This window comes from Leucoraja erinacea, chromosome 7 (assembly GCF_028641065.1).
Source record: "Leucoraja erinacea ecotype New England chromosome 7, Leri_hhj_1, whole genome shotgun sequence".
NCBI lineage: Eukaryota > Metazoa > Chordata > Chondrichthyes > Rajiformes > Rajidae > Leucoraja > Leucoraja erinaceus.
Window position 1 is genome coordinate 62,647,810 of NC_073383.1, and position 15,101 is coordinate 62,662,910.

At 41.8% G+C, this 15,101-nt stretch overlaps 1 protein-coding gene across 4 annotated transcripts in view; it reads right to left on the bottom strand.

Annotated features, from left to right (window-relative positions):
- LOC129699054 (zinc finger E-box-binding homeobox 2-like) overlaps positions 1-15,101 on the bottom strand; it is a 137,200-nt gene that overhangs the window by 116,242 nt on the left and 5,857 nt on the right. The window lies entirely within an intron of this gene.

The window sequence follows — 15,101 nt, forward strand, 5'->3', positions numbered from 1 at the left end:
ACAAGGTTCTTAATTTCTTTCAGAGAAGGAAAACTTTATCTATTTATACACCTGTAAGCAGAAACTATTAAGCCAGCTCCCAGCTTGCATTTAATGCAGCAGGAGTCTATTCCAAGTCTTAGATGAAATTCAATGTGAGAAAACATCCTCACATTGCTTAAATATTTAGCAAACACTTTCACCTGCAGACTGCACGTGGAGAAGGAGGTAATTGTTCATTTAAGCAGTATGTTGTGTTTGAGGGGGATAAATTATGTTGTCACTGACTGAAATTAAGAGCAATCTCTGCAGACAATTTCTCAATTTTCAATGCTAATTGCAATTTTACTTAAAAATATACTTGCACCTGGTTTCTTATTTGGTCAAGATATTATTGATGCAAAGGTAGAGATGCTATCTATGATCAATTGTATTGAAGATGGGTTTACAGAAGCAATTATATTGCAAATGAAAGAGTTTTTGTTTTGCTGACATTATTTTATTTCACATTACCTATATCATAAAGTAAAACTACAACATTCCATTTTTAATTTATAATTACTTTATTATAACCTTCCCGGGAATGAGTTACTCTTTTTATAATTATTATTAATTAACCTTGCCTCATTACTAAATAAAGGAAGTAATAATGTAAAAAATAATTAAAACATCAAAATACACATTAATTCACACAAAGCGGGTTTTTGCGGTCACAATTTAATTTGACTTCTGTATTCATTTCCACATAACTAAACTGTATATTTAATTTGAATTCTATGAAGATTATACAGTTCTTTCTTGTTCTGATGACTATTTTTTAACCTCTCCTTGAGATGTACCTGCAAATCAGGCACATTTTCCTCAAACAGCATTAAAAAAAAACCAAAATTAAACAAAAGCTATAATTAAAGGCCCTTCGTTTCCAATTCCATTCTTAACTCCAAAACTTTTCAACTAATAATCCTCAAAGCTGTTAAATGACAAAAATATTAGCATCAGGGGGTGACCAAGATTCAATGAGCTAAGTCAGTTTAAACAAACTTAGCTGGAGAGAATAACAGGAATGCAGACATTTCACATGGGAAGGTAGAGTAGACCAGCTTGGAAAAATACATCAGGGAGGCCATAACTAATGGCACGTAGAAATTACTTTACAGCAGAGAGATTATCCTTACAGAAGAAATTATAATTTCAAAATCAACATTTCAATACTGATACACATCCTTTGGATGTCTTATGCTAGTTTAAGAAAGAAAGTGTCATATTCCACTTTGTCCACTTATCAGGCACTTTAGAAAATATTAATCATCACACTTTTTAGAGATAATTCGAACATTATCACCAAAGTAATGCCGGACAATTTCAACAAACACTCCACCATTTCAAACAGAATCCATTACTTCTCTGTATTAAAAAAAAATCTTAATATAATAGTGTCATTCCGCCATGAGGGAGAAAATATTAAACCCTGTCGAAAAAAATAAGTAGATCCCAATTGTTGTCTGTGATAAAAGTTTAGAAATATTGCAGAATTGCTTTTTATGTAGCTTGTTCCAAATTGAATGGTTTGTGTGTGTATCACGGCTCCATTTACAATTAAATAAGATCGATGTCTATTTTCACCATCAGCTTTGCTGCACATGAATGTTAAAGTCATTAAAACTATATTCTTTGTGTGACATTTTATTATTGTGGATCAACATGGTGTGTGCAATGCATAAGGGCAGTCAATGGAACAAGTATTAGTGAGGGGAGATGTTGATGCTATACTAAAACTAATGCGACATGGAAAAACCATGCGACAGACCGGAAAGATGATTGCCATCGAGGAGATATTATGTATTTAGAATGAAGGTGCGTTGACATTAAGTCGCAGACTGCATCAAGAAATTGTGATTGAAAGGTGTAAGCAAAAGTAGACTATTAAACCTAGTGAACACAAATGAACAGCTGGCAATGAATCTGAGCAATATGAAGAAGGCTTTCATTAACCACTTGAATTTAACTCTCCAATTCATGCCATTGGAACCATTGGACTGAGGCTTATAACTTCACTGCCAGACATCTGGTATCTTTGTATATGATATATGTTAAGTAGAACCTTTATGCAAGCAGATGAGCTTACCACTTCATGGACACTGAGGGTACACTGAAGTGGGCAAGTTAGTGTCAAGATAACCTACTGAAGTGCCTGGTTAACCACAAGACACAATGAACAAACCTGTCCCCCATTCTCAGGCCAGTAAAGTAAAATCAATGCAGACAAACCACAGATCAGAGTTGGTACTGCTCTTGATGCTATTCCCTGCTCCACGTGTCAGTCAATCCACTTGAGAAAATATAACTGACAGTACAAACGGCCAAACGTTTTTGATGTCAACATTTTCGTTTCAACCACCTCAGAGTAAGAGTGAGCTACATGGAGAGGAATAAACCAGACTCTGACAGTGCGCCTGCACATTTATTTTTAAAAGAAGGAATCGTTAAACGTTGTGTAGGAAAGAACTGCAGATGCTGGTTTAAATCGGAGGTAGACACAAAATGCTGCAATAACTCAGCAGGACAGGCAGCATCTCCGGAGAGAAGGAATGGGTGATGTTTCAGGTTGAGCTCAGACCAGGAACCTATTTGCACATCGCAGGGTTCTGACAACTGGACCATATGGCCACAAACGGTGTCATGTTGTTCATGCCTGGCTTGTAATGGGAGCACAAATTCAACTTGAATCATCTGATTTAAATCAAATTTGATTTCTACCACCGCTCAAATTGAGGAATGGAGTACGATTGTATCCATCCAAAATATTCAACAAAGGAGATGGGACTGGGAAGAGCTGAGGATTCAAATCAGACTTGTGACAACCTTATCTAAATGCCTTGGGGATGCTTATACACCAATGATTGAAGGAAGGAACTTTTTTCTTAACATTATATTTGACACTTTGGCAACTTTTACACTGTGGATTAATAGTCATGGCATTTTTATCAGTATTGATTTTTCATTGTTTGTTATTTACGATCAAGAATTTGTTCAAGCAGGACATTGCTATCGGAAGGGGTGAATGGTGGCAAAGAAATGGCTTCCCCTAACAGATGATATTTTCCACTCTGGAGCCAAGACATTTCAAATCATTAAGCTGTTTTGCTTTAAGAGGCCCAAAGTTAAATCCCTTCCTCCAAGAATAAATCATGTTTGTTGCGAGTATTAAACAAATATATGTATTCGTGAAGAGTAATCTCCGATGACAATGTCAGTAACAAGTAAGGAGATGTATTTTTAGATGTGGATGTCAGAACCTGCGCATATATATCTGTGTTTTTATATACATGGTATCTCTGCCACAGTGTGTATCTATAAGTGTCTCTACCCTATCCATGAGTGGATCTGTTTACATGTATCACTTTTATTCTGGTTTCCATGTGCTTCTTCACATTTCTATCTTTTACAGTCCAGTGTTTTCTCTTACTCCCTCTATAATTAATGACAACCCACAACCCACAGAAGCAATAAAAGCATGCAAATAATATAATTGGACAGAGAACCTCTTGAATATTGGATCAGCTATGGCTGGAGCATCAAACATAGCACAGGCTATTCTTCCTCAAGAGATAATAACTTCTGTTGATCTAATACTTTACATGGATGGCAAACTATTTCAAATTCTGGAAAACTTTCAAGGAGGTGGGGGTGGGGTAAGCATTTGAATTTGAAGGGGAGATGAAGGTGTCATGACCTCTCTGGGGATATTCACAATAATGTGAAGCTGTGGAAACTATGACAACTGTAGCTGTCATGACTTAACATAATGCCACCAACCTTTTCATAACTGGTATGGCTTTTGATTTTTGACAGGGAACAAAGTACCTGTTCTGGGGACTTTGCACTGGCTGTGGCTCCCTGCAAATTCGCACCCTGACCTGCCGTGCATGCTTTTCAGACAAGAGACGCTTCCCTTGACTACCTCTGTGAAGCGCCCCCCCCCCCCCCCACATTTAAATCTCATGGCAAACACTTCTTTTTAAAACAACAACCTGAGGGGAACTATAATTCCGTCTCTCACAGACACATAGAAAACAATCCTTCAGTCCGTACAGTCTGGTTACAGAGTTCCTTGCCTGCACCTTGGAAAAAAAAGGTCCAAACCACAGATAAGAATATCCAGAGCATTAAATCAAGTAAAACTGTGACAAGGCCCATATATGCGTGGACAATGCCAGTGAGGCATCTCCAATCTTTTGTTCACAGCTTAACAAAACTCTCTGGTCACACCACTTTAACTCAACACTGCCTGTCGAAAAAGCATCAATACGTGCCCAGCGTCTGTCAAATGTGGAGCTGAAGAAAAGTATTTCAAAGAACGTTTAACTTATAAGGTGAACCTTTATTACTTGAATGGACACAGGACAGACATTTTTTCAGCTATTCGACTGCCCAGGCACTATAAAAGAACTATTCAGAAACTGAGGGGGTCTGTGCACTTTTTCTTCACAACACACCCAAAACTTTCCATTGTGTCTCGGCGGAGAATTAAAGGCTGCTGTTTATTTCCTTTGAATCACAGTGGACACCTTCGGCTGTGCTTTTATTTCCTTTCCAATTTACCGGCTTTTATTTTAGAAAGGTGTATGATGCTAATTTTTTGGAAGTCTGATAAAACTGTGGTAGACTATTTCCGCCCCACAGACATCACTTAACTAAATGAGATCTACTTGCGCCATTTATCTTTCTGTTCAAATAACTTTTATGGTGGCACTAGTTGAGGTTAACCAGGGCGCTTTGCTGCTCTTTAGATATCCCTAGCAATCAGTACATCAGTAAGCTATCAAAGGAAGAAACACATTTATTTATAATGAATGATAATTTAAAAACGTTTTTAATAGCCTCTCATACCAAACCAGAAGAAAAATAAATTCACAAGCCTTCACTTTAACTTTAGAACTGGGTTTATAATCTACAAATGCCTTTCTGTTTTCAACCTCTGGATTGCTATGTTTTTAGCTTCATTGCCTTCAATCTCACACCCCTATGCAACCCCATATCCCCAAAATAAAAAGCATACAACCACACACTAGCACTGATGAAGTGCCTTGTGTCGCTGCTGACCTGCACTGTTAGGGCTGATCTTTTTTTCCACAGAAGCCGAGAAGCTTTGTCTCTTTCACCCTGCTGCTGTCAATTCGCTGCCTATGTGCTGTCTCTTTCCCAGTCCCAACCCTGTCAGTTTCTGGGCTGCCAATTTCAACTTGAAGCTTGACTGGGCTGATTTGATGTAAATACCTCGAGGGAGAACCTTGAAACTGATGAACAGTTATGTCAAGTCGATTTTGCACTGTCGGGAAAAGGTAACCTCTGCACAAAAAACAACAAGGTTAAAGAGATGGGGGCTTTGCACGTGGATTACGCTTCTCATACACCATGCTGTTTACCATCCCTTGGAAATTGTAACTGTCAGTATAAGTCCTAATTGCGGATGCAAAACCTGCCATTATAATAAAAACGGAGGCAGTGCAGACATTAAGTGTTACAGCCTAATTTGTGAGACTACTGAAAAGGTAGTGCAGATGAATATTTCATTACATTAATTACTGAAGACAACTCCTTCCTGCCAGCCACAGATGTGTGTGTGTGTGTGTGTGTATGTGTGTGTGTGTGTGTGTACGCGCATGTTTCTCTATACTGTAGCTAGCAACAGCTACTGTTCAGCACAGCAACGTGCAACAACTCCACACATGTAAAGATGTGGACACATGTAAGACACACACAGACTCACACATAGACACACTTGCACATGTCCTCTAGTTTCAAAGGTGTTGGAGGGCAGGAAGGGTAAGCGGCTCCTGCATATTATTTGGGCGGATCTAAATGTGCCCACTGAATGAACATCATGAAGTGCTTTTTTTCTAAACCAAATGCAAGGAAGACTTCACACTCTGACTAATCTGCTGAAAGCAAATTCTGCTGGATTAGCATGGCTGCTGGATACTAGAATCAGGGCATAGAAAATGGTACAAAGGTTGAATTCAGTTCAGTTGCATCTTCAAGAGTCATTAAGTTGACAAGGGCCATCTGAACTAGCCTTCTGTGCACTGCCTTTTCTTCGGTGTTTGTCCCTAAAACAAATTAGATTCGTCAATCAGGTATAGTGTGTTTTTTCTCCCCAAACTACTGTAGAGTTTGAGGAGTTCCCATGTTGCAGAAACTTGGATTCCAACTGTGTTACCTATTTGTGACCATTTGCCTCACCGTGTGTATTCTAACCGGTAAAGCATCTCATTAATTAATTCATTTAATTTTAGGTTATCTCTCCAGTGCCAATTGAAAGGAAATATGAAAGACAATGTATGCCTCACAAAGTGGGCATCCTTGTGACCTGTACATTTTTCAAAGTATCCAATCATTCCCAGTAAGAAAACGGCATGTAATGTCTTGAGAACTTCACCCTCTCAGGACATAGACTCCCTTGATGTAGAACGCCTTGCTACAAAGGTACCCATTATTGAGCATTTATCACTTTACAGTGGTAAGAATATTGCTCTACATACTGAAAGCAGTTATAAAAATAACACAACGTATTAAAAATTAAAAACAACGATGTCCAGAATTGCTACACAAATCCAGCTTTGTTATAGGAAGAAGGAAAGTGCAGCAACCTTTACTTAAATTATCAAAAAAAACCACAAACACTTTGAAGATGGGATACTCGATTGAACTTTGCTAGTGTGAGCACAGCTGCATGTGGGTGCATCACCAGATTAAAGAGGCACATGTGCCCCAGCTTTTTATTGTATAAGTAGACACTGCTATCTTAGAACAAATGGAGACTACCCTGAGACCTCTGAAATCACCAAGCCATTTACATGTGAACTTTCTATTGCAGGTACAGAGGGGTTCAGACAACAGAAGATAAATCTTTCATTGCAGTTACCACTTGCTGGCTGAGGAAGTGCTGGTCAACACCACAATTTAACAGCACAGAACCATGTGACAAGATAAACTGAAAAAAGAATTGTAATAAACAGCTATCTTTAAGCTTCATTGGCTCCTGTGACATTGCGCACGATTCATTCCATTAACATATAATAACCATATTTCATTGTCCGTGCCGAACAAAACAAATAAAAGATCTTTCCAACGTTTTAAAAACTTGCAGGTGTGGACATATCTAGCTCTTGGATACATTCTATTCGTGCTTTAATTACAAGTCAACTATGAAATAAAAATTCATCACAGTCTAAGGAGCACGATTTTCTTAACTTATCCGTGTTGTTTCACGGACAGATCAGGCTGCATCGAAATACTTCCCCATTGAATAAAAGGTCAGCTCTGGAGCCATCCTGTGTCACTGATTCATGCATGGACAATGCGAGGTGCTTGAGGACAGGCTATCTACCACCCTGCTCAGAGCCCTTGTGCATGCTTTAGTTCAGTAAACAAAAAGAAGGGAACAGATAGGATGGGAGTGAAAGGTATCTGCTTCCAAGGGGGGAAATGAAAAAGAGGACAGCTTAAAAACGAAGTTTACATGTAAGAGTATATGTAGTATTGAAATTCATGTTAATAAATAAATAAATGGCTTGTATTCTAGATGTCATGATATCTTAATCTGTCGATCTGCTATTGATTGTTCCCTTTCCCAATGACCTTGCCAGAAGTGCTCTTCCACCTAACAATCAAATATACAATGCCGTATGTCTACATTATAGCTTAAAACTAGTGTTGCACCACAGAGCCCAGGGCAGGAGATAGCTGCAGCAGCTCGCTTCACTCACAGCACTTGCACGGTCACTTCCCATTTCTCATTCAAAATAGTTTAACCAACTATCTCTCTCTCTCTCTCGCTTTATGAACCTATCCATACAACACACGCACTCGGATGTGTAAACCGTCTCTTTCCCGTGAGCGGGTATGAATTCAAAAACGCCATCGTTTTTATTTCGATTACTAGTTGCTCTTTTATGGATTTTTTTTCCTTCTTTCAGTGACTATTCCAGACTATCAGTACTATCCAGTTTCAAGAATGCGTTGTAAACCGCATTGTGCAAACTGGCGACAGCAATAATCGCCCGTGTGTACCGGTGGATATTGCACATCCGCAGAAACTCCAACAAGAGAGGTATATTTAGCTCTTAGGGCTAAAGGAATCAAGGGATACGGGGGAACAGCAGGAATGGGATACCGATTTTAGATGATCAGCCATTATCATATTGAATGGCGGTGCTGGCTCGAAAGGCCGAATGGCCTACTCCTGTACCTATTATTCTAACAATCGCACCTCCAGTTGATTCGGTGGCAATTTACTGTCGGGTGGGGGGTTATGCTACAAGTTTATTTCTAGGTGTAATGCTCAAAGATCGTAACCTTTGCAACTAAATAAGTCCCCTTTCCGATTTGTATTCATCTATGCTGTGTGATGCACTGTTTTGTTGTGAGCTTTCGCCCCCCCCCCCCCCCCCCCCCCCTCTGTTTTCCAGGCCCCTTTAAGGAATGGGCGAAGGGCCGGATTGAGGAGTCTTGCAAGTGAGTGGCTTTGTCAACGGGCCACCTGTCGGCGTGCGAAACCCTGCCGAGCCTTCCGACTTCGCCAAGAGTACTCACTCACTCCCTGTTTCAAGGAAAACTCTCGTAGTCGCTCGTCGCCAGTTCCTGGGATAATTCACCAGGAATCGTGAATGCAACAAGCTTCCTCTCCATGACTTGGAAAACCGCGCCCAAAACATTATTAGCTCTATCAATTTCAAAGACATTTATTAAATCCCTTTTCCTCCCTTCCCTCTGTCACCGAATCCTGGGATTCCCGCAGGAGCCGCGCGTTGCTTCTTTGTACCATGTCCAATTTCAACTCCTTTCATCTCTTTGGTTACGTGATTTTAAAGTGGAGATTCCCAGCTCAAGGGGCAGAACACCTTTGCCGTTCCCGCTGAGTTACTCCAGCATTTCGTGTCTACCTTAATGGGAAGTTTATCTGCATCAGTCAAGCAGGGACACAGAAGTTCATAACCACCACAGCAAACACACATCTTCCTCAACAACTTTCTCACACTGCCAAGCTGCCCGGCACGGACAAATAGACTTTTAACTCACTAAGTACCATATATAAAGTTCACAAATGACACTTTATTTTAAGACACGGGTTTTCTTTTTCGATACCCCCCCCCCCCCCCCCCCCCCCCCCCCCCCCCTGAAACATTACTGCATTTGTTCATCTGGTGGTTGGTGTCGAGGTGAAACAAAACCTCAAAGGGTTAATTCGCTTGCAAGTGTCTCTGCAGAGGTTCGACGTCTCTTCGGCCTGGCTAAAGCATTAGCCTCGCACCTCGCCTCGCCCCCCCCCCCCCCCCCCCCCCCCCCCCCCCCCCCCCCCTCTATTTCGCGACCAGTTCGCGACGTTCAATAGTCTCCCAACTCTAACAAGTTTCCTAAGGTGTTCGTTGAAGTAAACACGCCTACGCCCCTAGCCACTACATACGGCGGAGAGACAGAGCAGAAAAGCAGAGATAAAAGAGTTAACACTCAAACGTTACCCAAAATCGACGCGAAACCTACAGAAATCTCGAAGACTCCCCTTCGAAAACTATTTCAAACCAGCATTGATTGGCAGTGTCTCTCACACCACGCAGGTAGATAGATGTTTTTTAAAAAAACCAGGAGTCGTGCATTGCACATAGTTCCCAGAAAGTCATATATATTTCAACAAGAGTAATTTCATCTGGTTTTCAAAAATGACATTCGTGTTAATTTCACCAAGTCCAACCCAGCCAATTAATCGTTGCTAATTGCCCCCGATTGGTCCGTGAAAAATGTATGGTTGGCTGCTTGTGCACTTTTGGCGAAAAATAAAACCCTGCCCTTTTTAAGATTTAGTGATAAAGGTGACGACTGAACTGTAGCTGTCAACATCACTGACTAAACGGCTGTAAAATACCTTGAACTTCGTGACCATGGCTTGGCTGGATATAGCGGAATGTCGCCTCAGCACGATGTGTGCTGGTCCACACGCGCTGAATTACAACTTTTATTTATTTTTAAATTGTGTTCCCTGATCTGGTGAAATTAAATTGAAACTAAAATCGAAATCGTCTGAATATAAATGCATTTCCTTTTGGGGAGGGAAACGTATAACAGCTTCTCTCGCTGGTTTTCCTTTTGAACTGTGTGGTACTGCGCTGCCCAACAACACAAAACAAAATGTTGTGCAGCAGGCATTTTCAGAACATACACCTGACCTCAGATACGGGAATAGAATTTGATCCTCTTTAGACTGCTCTGCTCAAGTGTTAAAGCGAGTGGCCACGAATAGTACAGGCATGCCATCCTGAAACATTATCTATCCGTCATGCAGGCCAAGGCTACATAGACAGGGGAGACTGCTAGCCATGTATGGATGTAACCAGGGGAAGCCCAGTTAGCTTTTACAAACACCTAAGCTATTTTACTCGACACCAAACCCTCCCCTCCTTTCTCTTTCCCTCTCTCCTTCCCTCTCACTTTTCTTTTCATCTTGTTCTTGATGCCGAATGCAAATTTAGCCTGCTGGCGGTGAAAGGGCTGAATTGTGATTAAGAAGAAGAAGCTCTTTCTTTGTTCTCCCCTCAGGGGATGTTTACTGGGAGAGACACGGCGGATCAGATATGAAAGGCATTCAGGTCACCATTGATGTGAGTGAAAGTGAAATCATACCTAAGGCATTTAAAAGACCGCAGTGTCAGAGTTCAGCTAACGGTACCTCTGCTGTGCATATTTTCCCGTTAGGCAGAACTCTCAGACAACAAAATAAATAACTCTTCTCACAATAACATGCATATGCACACTTTTAAATGACAAAGTTTTCTTTTTAAAGAAAGGAAACGTTCCACCTCAGCTACAACATATTAATTTGCTTTGAAAGCCCTGCTTAGTTTTTTTTTCCTCCTCTCCAAATGATCCTGCATGCATCTGCTCAGCCCATCAGCAATTAAGTGTCGGAAGATCTTTATTAATTATGTTACACGCTTTAAGCAAAGCATCTTTCTTTCAACAGTAATGCCATCGCAGCCAGCCTGACTCGTTCCGTCTCCCAACCCCCTCCTCTCCGCTATTTTTTTTTTAAACAGGCTCAAAAAGCCAACTAAAAGCCCATCAGGAAAGGTGTCTGTCTTGGACGCACAGACAATTACACCCTTGTGTGATTGAGCACTGAGTAGGACAGTGGACACCCTGGCACTATTGACGTTATAAACATGTAAATGAAACACATTAGTCCTGACAATAAATTGTCTGTGATCACTGCAAACCTGCTCTGTCTCTCTCTCTCTCTCTCTCTCTCTCTCTCTCTCTCTCTCTCTCTCTCTCTCTCACACACACACACACACACACACACACACACACACTCACTCACTCACTCACTCACTCACTCACTCACACTCACTCACTCACTCTCTCTTTTCTATCTATCTCCCTATATATATATATAAACACATATATAAACATATATACATATATCTGTGCTTTGATAACAGAGACGCAAAATAGTATGTACCTTGGGAAACCGTTTTCTTAAAAATGACGCAAGGAGCGAAAACAAAAATGCTTTAAAGTAAAAATATTCAGAAAGCTTTTTCCTTCCCTTCCCTCTTTAGTGAGAGTGTACCTACAATGCCAGGACTAATGTTAGCGGACTAAAATGTTTGGATTGGAAAGAATCTGCCTCTGTTAAGCCTTGAAAGCAATGTTGCTATAAATGCATTTCTGCCTATCCTCTTTACCTTCAGCATACATGCAAACATAAAACACTGCACGCAGCATCTGGTCTCTTACTCTCAATCCATTCCTCCAATGTACCTTTATTGACAATGATCAATATATCCTAGCAGAAGGGAAAGATCCTTTACTAATGTGTTTACTGCTGATGATTGATGGCCACTGGTCTGAGGTAAGTAGAGGGGGCGGGGGGAATAAATCCTCACAACCTATTGAGTGATTTTATTACCTGAGAAAAAATAAACTAGACGGTCGCCTGTAATTATGTCCACATTGCTCTTTTATTATGCATAATATAAAATCTAGATTAACAAAAACTCTAGTTCACTCACAGTTGTTCACTGGGGTAGCTGTAAATGGCAACCAAGTGCAGCTTTTACAGTTGGCTGTTATTTGCAACACCTGATGAAAGTATTGCAACAGTGTGCTGATGGCTTCGAGGGTTTCTAGAGTGATGCTTATCTCCCCCCCCCCCCCCCCCCCCCCCCCCCCCCCCACCACCACCACCACCACCATTGTCTGCGGGGACTTTGTTGCCCCCTCCACTCTTCCACCTTTCTTTCACAAGTTATCTGGGGTGTTAAGTTTGTTGTTGGAGCTGGCCGCCGCCCGAAACCTGGACTGAGACATACACTGGGTCACTCGACCATGATGATAGGCTCACTGTTTAACGTCGCTCAACAGAAACAGCAGTGTCGGCCCACAAGAGTTAATCCCATGGCCTTTTTTTATTTTTCTCTCTCCCTCCTCTGCTAGAAAACCCTCGGAATTTTTTTTTTTTGCGGAGTTTGATCGTCCAGAATTCGCCAAGTTTTGTTTCAGCTGCATTTGTTTTATGTTAATAATTGGCGCACACACCTCGCGCAATCCATCTCTACTTCGAAAACAAGATTCAAACTTTCTTTAAACAATGCTCGAGGTGTGAGTTAACCTCCGTTCTCCAAAACGAATTCGGATCAACTTCAGTTTGAAAGCTTTCGCTGAAGTGATCACTTTGACGAATTGGATTCGAACAGTAAATATATAAAATGACCATAAGCATGTGTGGGAGGTGAAATCGGCGACCTTACTTATTAATTAAACATAGTGGGCACTATTTCTGTTGTGAACAAAGACCATTCTCAGCAAAACATGAGTATTCGCAGGGAGAGTCGTGAACAGGATCCGTGTGTGATAGGGTGGGGTAAGGGAGCAGAGAGGGAGAGAACGAGAGAGGGAGAGAGAAGCAGAAAAGAGAAAGAAAGAAAGAAATAACGAGAGAGAGAGAGGAGAGAGAGAGAGAGAGAGAGAGAGAGAGAGAGAGAGAGAGAGAGATGGAGAGAAAAGGAAAGTTGTGTAACATAATATCCTTGCGAAGGGTTAACTAAATCGACAAGGACACTTTCTTTTCACGGTGCATCTACACCCTCAATAACGGGAACGCGGCTACCAGTTGCGAAATTGCTACATGCACATCAATTTCACTTGCTAAAAAGCAGTTTGATTTCCTTTGATCTAACTGGAAATCAAAGTTACCCAAAGTATAAATTATTAAGTAAGCGCAGGTCTCCCGAGTCTTGAAACAAAACACTTAAAGTAAAAGTGTTTCAAAGTTACAGATGAGTCAGTAATCATCTGACTCGGTTTGTGACTGAAAATGACACTGCCTTTTGTTCGATATTTTTTTCCCTCTCGGTATTTTCACTCCCCTCCTGGCTGATCACATACAATTACTCGCAGCCCAACATCTCCCCCACGCCCCCCCCCCCCCTCCCCCTCCCTTCTCCGTCTTCTTTCCTGCAATACATATAGTCCTGATAACATCTTCAAATGCTGCTATCAGCGGATGCACAAGCAAGGAGCTGACATCTTTCCATGTCTCCAGGAGAGACGTGGTGTGTGTGTTGAGAGGAGTGGAGGGGTAATATATATTATAAACCGCATTCTGCAAACGAATATAATAAATGCAGATGACCCCCCCCCCCCCCCCCCCCCCAGGGGAAAGGGGTTTTAATGCATTTTTGACACGGGAGTAAATGAAAAGTGCTTTTACCTGCCGCCTTTAACTGGCGACCAGAACAGGAAGAATAGGGAGGGGATGTATTAAAGGGGGGGGGGGGGGGGGGGGGGGGGTCGCGTCTTTAAAAAGACCGGAAAGCGAGGCACTCAAGAAAACTTGGTCACGACAGATACCCAGCCACTGATCTGAACGGGATGTCGGTTCAAAAAAGGGTCCCTACCTTAATTTGTCTTTCCCTAACACTGGTTTCAAATCCCGTGTCCCAATGTTTGGCGCACACCGCTCACAAATGTACAAGAGAGGGGAAGGTGGGTGGGAGAGAGGGGTATGGAGGAGGGGGAGGAGGGGGGGGGGGGGGGGGGGGGGGGGGGTTGGTGGGGTGAAAGCCACTCAGGTTAAATCTCCTGCCACCAGCAACGTGCGTCTGGAATACTTGGTCAGGAAGAGGGAGAAAGGAAACAAAAAGGGGAATCAGACTCAATCTTTCATATAACAACAAAAAAGGAGAAAATCAATAACTTTAATCTGCTAAAGGAGATTGCGTACAGGGGGGGGGTGGGCAAGGCAACGGACAAACGCACCACACACCGTCTTCCCCGTCCAGTCGTTATGGGCAGTGTGGAGAGAAACTCGCAATTCCATTCCCCTTTCTTATTTTTCCTGCTATTGTAACGGACGCGTTATTAAGTGATGAATCCAACACAACCCCGGCAAAGGGGACGGGGTGGGGATGTGTAGTTGGAAGTGGGGGGGTTGGGGGGTAAATGACACACATGATGAAATGACTGTTACACAAAATGTCGATCTGGCGGCATCACATTTGAGCCTGTGCGAGGTGGGAACATCAATAATAAACCCATCAACAAAGCCTGGATTTGAAACACGCACACGCGAGCTTTAAACACTGCAAGGGGACAAGAGGCGCGGGCACACACACACACACACACACACACACGAAGATGTGAGTACCAAGGATAGAATGGTTTTATACTAATTCCGTTATCAGTTCTCCCCCACCCTTTCCCCGCACCACACAACAACAACACAACAAAATCTAAAGAAACAAGAGGGCACACGGAGAGATCGCGGCTTTGCTCTTTGGAAGAAAAAAAATAAAGAAACTCGCTTTCGGCTTTTGTTTTATGGGCCGAAAAAAAGTTACCCATCCTTTTAGAGGGGTGAGAGAGAGAGAGCGAAGGATCCCCCGGATCGGACAGAAAGTATTAAAACATTGACACAAATATATGGGAGGTGTGAGCCGTTAGTCTGAATTGGTGCCAGAGTCTGGTACGCCGTTTCTCTTTAATCGGAAGAGTTTAAATAAATAAGCGATCGCTTGGAAAACAAACAAAAGAGACACATAACGGTTTTTTCTCTCTTTTAGGCA